The following is an 8533-nucleotide window of genomic DNA, read 5'->3' on the forward strand; positions in this document are numbered from 1 at the left end:
TTTTGCAATGCCGCCCCCTGCAGATTTGCGGCCAATCATCCGCTAGCAGAGGGTGTCAATCAGCCTGATCATATAGGATAGGGCAGATTGATGTCCACATCCTCAGAGCAGGCTGACAAGTTATGTAGCAGCGGTTTTTAGACCACTGCTTCATAACTGCTGTTTCCGGTGATCCTGAAGGCTTGCGCAAAAACAGGGGTATGAAGCTCCATTCGAAGCTTGATAATTCGGCTCCTCTGTGCTATTGTATTGTCTTGTTATCTTGCATTTGTTGATTAAGCAAATCTACTGTGTTGACTGCTGGTCCTTTAATAGCTTTACACTATTACTTGGTAACCACTCACTCTTCCCTACATAGAGAACATCTGGGCCCTTTCTCATTAAGGACCCAATGTTCAATAACCTACTGGTATGGAGAAAAATCATGCAAAATCTTTAGGATTTTGTTTAGACCTTATTTTGTAATGTAGATGCCTTTGCTTCAAAATAAAAACCCTGCTCAGTAGAATAAACAGCTCTCAAGCTATATTTTGCCTTTCTAAAATGATTTAAGGGACCTCTTAGTACTGTCAAGCCTCCTTAGGTTATCTCCCCAGAAAAGAGAGGTTTAGGGAATTAGGGTCTTAGTGACATCATCACACATTATTACAATTGCATGGCTTTGTGAGTGTGTTACATTTATTTATGTATTTATTTTATTTGTTTATTTGAAATGAAATTATTCTTAGCCTTCTTGAATAATTGGTTTACATCCTGCACTTATTCAGCCCTTAGTTTGTATGTCTCAAAATCAAATTCCACTTTTTAAGAAAAAATCAAATGCCCTCTATCCATGAAACCAAATGAAATATACTGTGAATAATTAATATGCAGCTTCTACCCAATAATAGGCACTTTAATATATAATGTAAAAGTACCTTCAAGCGTCAATAGACATGCACTATTATAAACGGTCCTGTTTTACAGTAATTTAGCTGCCAACAAGGCATGCTAAAAAAATAACTATTTTTACCATAACTGGAATAATTTAAAAAGCGCACTCAGTATTTGCTCTTTGAAGTATGAACATTAAATATTCTCTTTTGTTAAATATCTAAAAAAGGATAGAGCTGTGCACAGCTGGAATGTAAAAAGCAAATTTAGTGGAATGACAGACCTTAAACTACACAGAAAAACTGCTGGATTTATATCTGTACTAAAACATTTCCATACCCAAAACATTGTAATTTTTGCTGTCCATATCTGGAAGAAATATTTGGTCAACAAATGTAAGCAAATTATGCCAAGTAAAAGAGTGAAAATAAAAGGGGGATAGTCACTGTCTAGCATGTAATCATATGAATATAATTTGTGTATATAAAAAATAATTATATGCACTGTAGAATTAAATCAACAAATCAGAATGTAGCATTTGATTTTTAACATTTCCAAATATTTTGACATTAGTAAATACATTACACAATAATTTTGACATATTTATGTTACAATATTTTGTGCTATTGTAAAAAATAAGATGCTTTTTCCCTAGTTCACATTTACATATTAATGACTAGATTACAAGTGGAGCACAATCAATAGTGCAGGTTGTGCTATCTTTTGTACAATCTCACATAAAGAATTTGGTATTATAAGTAAATGGTTAAATAACCGTTGGGGCCGATTTATCAACTTCCAAACGGAGTTTGTGGGCCCGTGTTTCTGGCGAGTCTTCAGACTCACCAGAAACAGCAGTTATGAAGCAGCGGTCACAAAGACCGCTGCTTCATAACCCTGTCCGCCTGCTCTGATGAGGCGGACAGGAATCTATCTACAAATTTGTTAGTGGACATATCTGGCATTAACATCTATAATTATATTAAATAAATGATAAGTTCAAAATTAAACTTTCATGATTCAGATAGATCATATAATTTGAAGACACTTTGCTTTTATTATCAAATATACTTCATTCTTTTGGTAAATGTACATATCTTCAGAAGCAGCAATGCACTAGGTGGTGATTGGTGGCTATACACATTTGTCTTTTGTCATTGGCTCACCAGATGTTTTAAAGGGACACTGAACCCAATTTTTTTCTTTTGTGATTCAGATAGAGCATGACATTTTAAGCAACTTTCTAATTTACTCCTATTATCAAATTTTCTTTATTATCTTGGTATCTTTATTTGAAATGCAAGAATGTAAGTTTAGATGCCAGCCCATTTTTGGTGAACAACCTGGGTTGTCCTTGCTGATTGGTGGATAAATTCATCCACCAATAAAAAGAGTGCTGTCATCCACCAAAAAAGAACTTAGATGCCTTCTTTTTCAAATAAAGATAGCAAGAGAACAAAGAAAATCTAATAATAATAGTAAATTAGAAAGTTGCTTAAAATTGCATGCTCTTTCTGAATCAGGAAATTAAAATGTTGGGTTTAGTGTCCCTTTATGCTAGCACCCATTAGTGCATTGCTTCTCTGGAGCTGACTTTAACTAGGTGTTTAAAAAGACATTAAACACTAAATACATTTTATAAGCATAGTATCAATGACATTCTCCGCCTCCCTTTAGTAATGGCTGCCGCCATAGTGCTGACATTTTTGTAAATGTGCAGCAACTCTCCTTCAGATTCTTACATCAAACATAGGTTTGAAAATGGCAGCACCCATAACTGCTAGATTACAGGTGGTGCGCTATTGTTAGCGTGGGCGCAATATTGCAATATCGCACCTGAGTTAACTTGTGAGCGTGTTACAAGTTGAAAGTAAATGTGCACCGCCGAGTGCTATCTAAATTTACGTACATCAGGTTAACACGACTGAAGACCTCACGTAAAGGGTTAGCAAAAAGTTGCACCAAACACAACATAAATACATTAAAACAAACAGTTGCACTCATATATACACTATGTAAAAATATTATGTTTTCATATAAATATTAATAAAAAAATGATAAGGGTTAAAGGTATATGGTATATGACAAGGTATTTGAATGGAAAGGGCTATAAAATATATATATGTGTGTGTGTCTGAATTTGTGTATGTGGGTATATATAAATATATATATATATATATATATATATATATATACACACACACATGTATATATGTGTATACATGTGCATTTATATATGTATTCATGTATAAACATTATGTATATATACTTTGGAGCCCTTTACACTCAAGTACCTTTAAACATGAAAAATCTATTTTATTCAATATTCATTTTTAATAATGTGTTTTACTGTGTATTTAAATAAAATAGAATGTAAAATAGAATGTAAAATATGCATAACTACCTTTGGGTTTAGCACACTTGGTCAAACACGGTCAGGTTAGCAATCGAGCAATAAGCTTTTTTTTTTTTTAAATGTACTCCGTTAAAGTCTATGGGGAGAAGTTACAGCAGTTGTGGTATCAGAAGCTCTAAAGTTAGAGAGCATCGAGTTTCGCTCGTGCAGCTTTTTACTTTCAAGTGTACTTTCAGTGCTAAATACCCATTCACATGTAATCTACCCCTTAGGCCCTGATATTCAAAACCTCTCCATTGAGGTGAGATGTTCTAAAATAATCCTCCAGCACTGCGAGATCCCTTGTGAAATTTTCAAAAGGCAGATTTTACTTTACTTCTCCAGGGACGTTCCCTGCCTTTCTGTATGTGAAGGAGAGACAAGCCCAGAGGAATATAACACTACATGACATGAAATTTCTGCTGAATTTACACGTTGTGCTTTCTATTTTATATTACTTTACACTTCAGATTAAATTGTATTACATTTAAACTTTGCACTTTATATTTAGTATTTATTTTATGTACAGCTGTGTATTTAGGATTGTGATTCTACAAATTCTGATTATGCCTTCACAGTTTCTGTGTAACTTTAACAAATTAGGCTCATACTTTGTATATTTATATGTATCTTTTAAAATTAGATTGCACTTTGCATGACTTTTATTTAAATTAAAACTGAAAAACTGTCAGCTTGAGTTTTCCAGAGAACGTCATTACTTTCTATGAGCCAGATAATCGAACATTCTCTAGTTTGGAGAGAGATTATAGTGTTGACTTCACAGAACCCACTGAATTTTCTAAGAAAAGGGGAGTAACCTGGAAATCCCAGAGAGATGAATGAGATGCCTTCCATAGAACGTAATGAAGCTCTCTGGGATACAAAATTTCACATGGGAGAGAGAAGGCAACTGGATAACACCTTGGGCTGATATAAAGGCTTTGTTTGTCTCAATTCCAAAATAAACTGGAATATTTTCACTACAATTTAACTTGCTTTTGTCTATATTTTTGTATATATTACTTTTCTGTTAGTTAAAATAATTTTGAGCAACCTTCACCTGCATACAGCTGGTGAGACAAATCAGTGAGACCAGCTTGCTTAAAATGCTTAGAAAATTTCACAAGACTGGTGAGAGAGCTTCCGACATACCTTGGGAACTCCCCTGTCCCTCCCACTTTCTGAAAGTGTCAGTGTTAGTTTGCAATGCAGCAAAAACAAGGTGCAACTTGAATTTTTTTAAAGCTACATCTAAATATACAAAGTATGATCCTAAGTAATTAATGTAACACAGAAACTTTCAAAGAATAATAAGTGTGTAAAATCACTGCTAGATCAAAATTTAAATGTATTAAAATATAAATGAGAAAGTGCAAAGCTTAAAGGGACATTGTACACTAGACTTTTCCTTGCATAAATGTGTTGTAGATCATCCATTTATATAGCCCACCTGGAAGTGGATTTGTAAAAATATATAGTTTTGCATATTTGTTAATAACATTGTTCTGACTCCTAATCAAGCCCCAAAGTATCAGATGTATACTGATGTCTACAGATTCCTGCTTTCTCCTGTTTATAGATAGGATGACACCTTAAAATCAGGAAAAACGTTACCATGACAACAAACTCACCTTCATCGTGTTCTTGTTTCTGCTGCAGCTTCCGAGAGCAGGTGCATCACATGAGCTCCTTTGGTTGTTTGACTTGTTCTCTCATAGAAAAGTAGTCTTGCTGAATAGAACAAGACCTTGCAGACATGCGCAAGGGGCTAACTGTGTCGGGTCATTCTGTGAATAGGATTTTTCACCTAAAGCCAGGCATGCGCAACTCATACTCTTCACCCTATTGCCCCTGTGAAGTATCTCATCTTATCTCAGGATTCTAAATGAGTATAAATTGAGTATAACAGAGAGTCATTTGCCACTTGTGGATGTGACGAGTGGTGGGTACAAATCTCTTTAAATTGTGTATTTTTGCCACAAGATATTAGCTTCACCAATAGGTTTTGTTGAATCTTATCCACTGCCATGGAACTTACCCCAGGACACCATACTTTCTGGAATGTGCTTTTTTCGGTGACACCATTCTGTCTGTTTTTTTACCTAAGAGATGCTCACAAGGCTATGCTTGCTTTTTAAAGGGACATTAAACACTTTATAATTGAAATATAAAACATTTCATTATGAGTAGTAAAAAAGAATCTTTGTAATATACTTTTACAATTAATTTGTCTCCTTTTTCTGTAATTTACTCCTGAAGATTATGAGCTTTCTCAATTTGTATCTGTCACCAACATGTCTCAGCAAAGGAGATAAGGGAATCATATCTTGCAACTTTACTGGCCTCAGTTAAAGGAGATAAGATAAGGATAACTTATCTTACAACATACTATTGTTTTACATTTATTTTTTTATTTAAACTAATAGAATTTAAAGCATGTTTACATATTATTCTCGGGCTAATCTTTACTTTTTGCATAATTATATCTAACATTTATTAAGGACCAGATTACGAGTGTAGCGCTATCTTAATGTGTGCCTGTAATCGGACAAATTTGCCCATTTATGGGCGCACGTTAAACAACCAGCCATTACAAGTGGCTGGTTAATGCTCCAACAAGCTTGCGGTTTCTCTTTGCGCTAGAATTAATTAACCAATGATCAGATCTCTGGTTAATGACGGAAAGTTGGCCCAATTGCCCACAAAATAAAGAGGACTGTACAGTAACATCAAATAAACATATGAGCTTCTTTTTTTTTTAAAACAAAACTGCACAAAGCAGTTACAAGGGGTTAAATTGAGGTGGTGTAGGTTTTAGAGAAAAAAAACAGCAGTGAAAGTGCCTTTACATGGAGGTAAATGGGGGACTGTGTTTTCACTATAAATATATATGTATATATTTATTTATTGTTGCTCAACGCTGCACGATTTGTCCCCTGTGCTGTGCTAGGTGGTTTGCCGTGTCTATCAGCATCAGAATGAGACTCCCATTGAAGCCTATAGAAACGCACGCTCATGAGCGCAAGGCTTCCGGGCATTGCACTTAACTTGTAATACCAGCACACATTTACGTGCAATAGTATTACTGAGTAGAGCGCAAATATAGCGCTCGAATAAGCGCAATATTGTGCTTGACTCGTAATCTAGTCCTTAGTGTTTTATGTCCCTTTTATTATCTTGCAAAGCTTTGTGTGCTACTTAGCATTACACTGTCCCCTATGATACCTTTATTCCTCAACTGTTTTGGTTTTTAGCTGAAGCTACTACCTTTATTACCAGCATTGGGATCTTCTTCCTTGGCACTTGGGGGCAGATTTTCTAAAGCTCTTTTCCTTGCAAGATTATCAAAGAAGTCTTGTTAGTAATGCACAGTCTCTCAAAGAATTTTAGAAAAGCAAAATTTAGCTTGTTAGCTGTTTATGTTACTAATTATGACCTTGGATATGAGACACATACATTATAATATAATGCTCAAAAAGTATTTGAGTGATTTTGCTTATTCTTGACCAAACTCTGCCTATAGCTGACCTACTGGCCATACTTTGTCTTTATGTGGTGTTCTGGCCAAGCTCTACCTAAAGCTGACCTGTTGACTATACTTTGTCTTTATTTGGTCTTCTAGTCAAACTCTACCTATAGCTGACCTGCTGGCCATACTTTGTCTTTATTTGGTCTTCTGCCCAAGCTCTACCTATAGCTGACCTGCTAGCCATACGTTGTCTTTATTTGTTCTTCTGGCCAAGCTCTACCTATAGATGACCTACTGACCATACTTTATCTTTATTTGTTATTCTGGCCAAGCTCTACCTATAGCTGACCTGCTGGCCATACTTTGTCTTTATTTGGTCCTCTAGCCAAGCTCTATCTATAGCTGACCTGCTGGCCATACTTTGTCTTTAAATGCTGAAACATGGGATCTTACTTTTTCAAAAGTGAAGAAGTTTGATATATTATTATATTGATGGGATAATTAAGATCTTAAAATGAAATGTGCCGAACCCCCAAAACAGAACCAGTGTAAAGAGGGACGTGTTATTGTTAGGACAATTAGCTGGCATCTGAATGGACACAGGACCACTTATTTGAAAGATAAGGATTGTTTCTTTCGAATAAGTGGTCTCAAGTTTGTATTGTTATGTATTGTGGGGGGTAACATAGTATTCCGATTGCCTTTGGTTGTAACACGTGAACACTGTTGCTATGGTGATCAATTGATAATTACCTGGGCATGTAACTTCTCCTTTGAAAGAAGGGTCTTTGCTTTTTCACAAAAGAGTTAAAATGCTCCATTTTAGGGTTTGTTTGTTTTTAAGTGCTTAACTCCCTTTTATAACTCAGAGCCCTATAAAAGGCACTTAGTTTACAGGTGATTTGTATTTTAAATAGAAATCAGCTTCCCCTTTTTAAATCCTGCATGGACATAAAATTGAGGCAGATGATGACCATTACCTAAAATTTAGAGGGGGTGTGATTTAAAAGAGGAGAACACAACGGGGTCTCATACCCTTCGATTAAATCAGAGGGGAAGATAAGAGTTCTATAGTAGACCCACACCCACCACTAGAAATCACCTTGTTTCTTGTGGGGCAGGTGATTACCTTTACATTCTAGGGGAGGACAGGTGACCTCTCATCTGAAAAAGGGAAGTTTGCCTTTTAAAATGAGGAGTGGTTTATCCCTTTCACCCAAATGGGTGAAGGATGTTAAACAGTTGTGTTTATGGTGATCACCTGCATGTTATAGGTGCAATATGAAAGTGGCCTAGGAGTTGCAATATGGGTTTTCTTATCCCTCCCCTTACAACTTGGAATTCTCTGACTCAGCAAGGAATTCCTGTTTGTCTGTCACATCACCATATAGGTAATTCTGGTTAGAGCTGGTGATGGGGGAGGATTCTGCAGTGCCAATGGGGTTCCCAAGGATCCAGATTGAATGGGGAACCACCCAGGCTGATAAATGGTTGTCATCCACACACACAGCAGCTTTACTGCAAAGCAACAAAAGAGTATTTCCTCTCAGTAGGTTTAAGTCTTGCATGCATTTAGTTCATTAGCTCATTAAAGACTTATGAGGAAGTAAAGAGCATACTGTGTGTCATTTGGTGTTATAATGAATGCACTAAATATTTATATGTGTCTTTGCTGTATTTTACTTGTTAAATATAATAATGTTTCAGTTAAAGATTTATCTCTGGAATTATTTAAGTATCTGCACCAAATCATACATCATGCATCATGCAGTCTTGCCTTCTGAGCCCAAATTTAG

The sequence above is a fragment of the Bombina bombina genome, chromosome 5 (assembly GCF_027579735.1).
Source record: "Bombina bombina isolate aBomBom1 chromosome 5, aBomBom1.pri, whole genome shotgun sequence".
NCBI classification, from domain to species: Eukaryota; Metazoa; Chordata; class Amphibia; order Anura; family Bombinatoridae; genus Bombina; species Bombina bombina.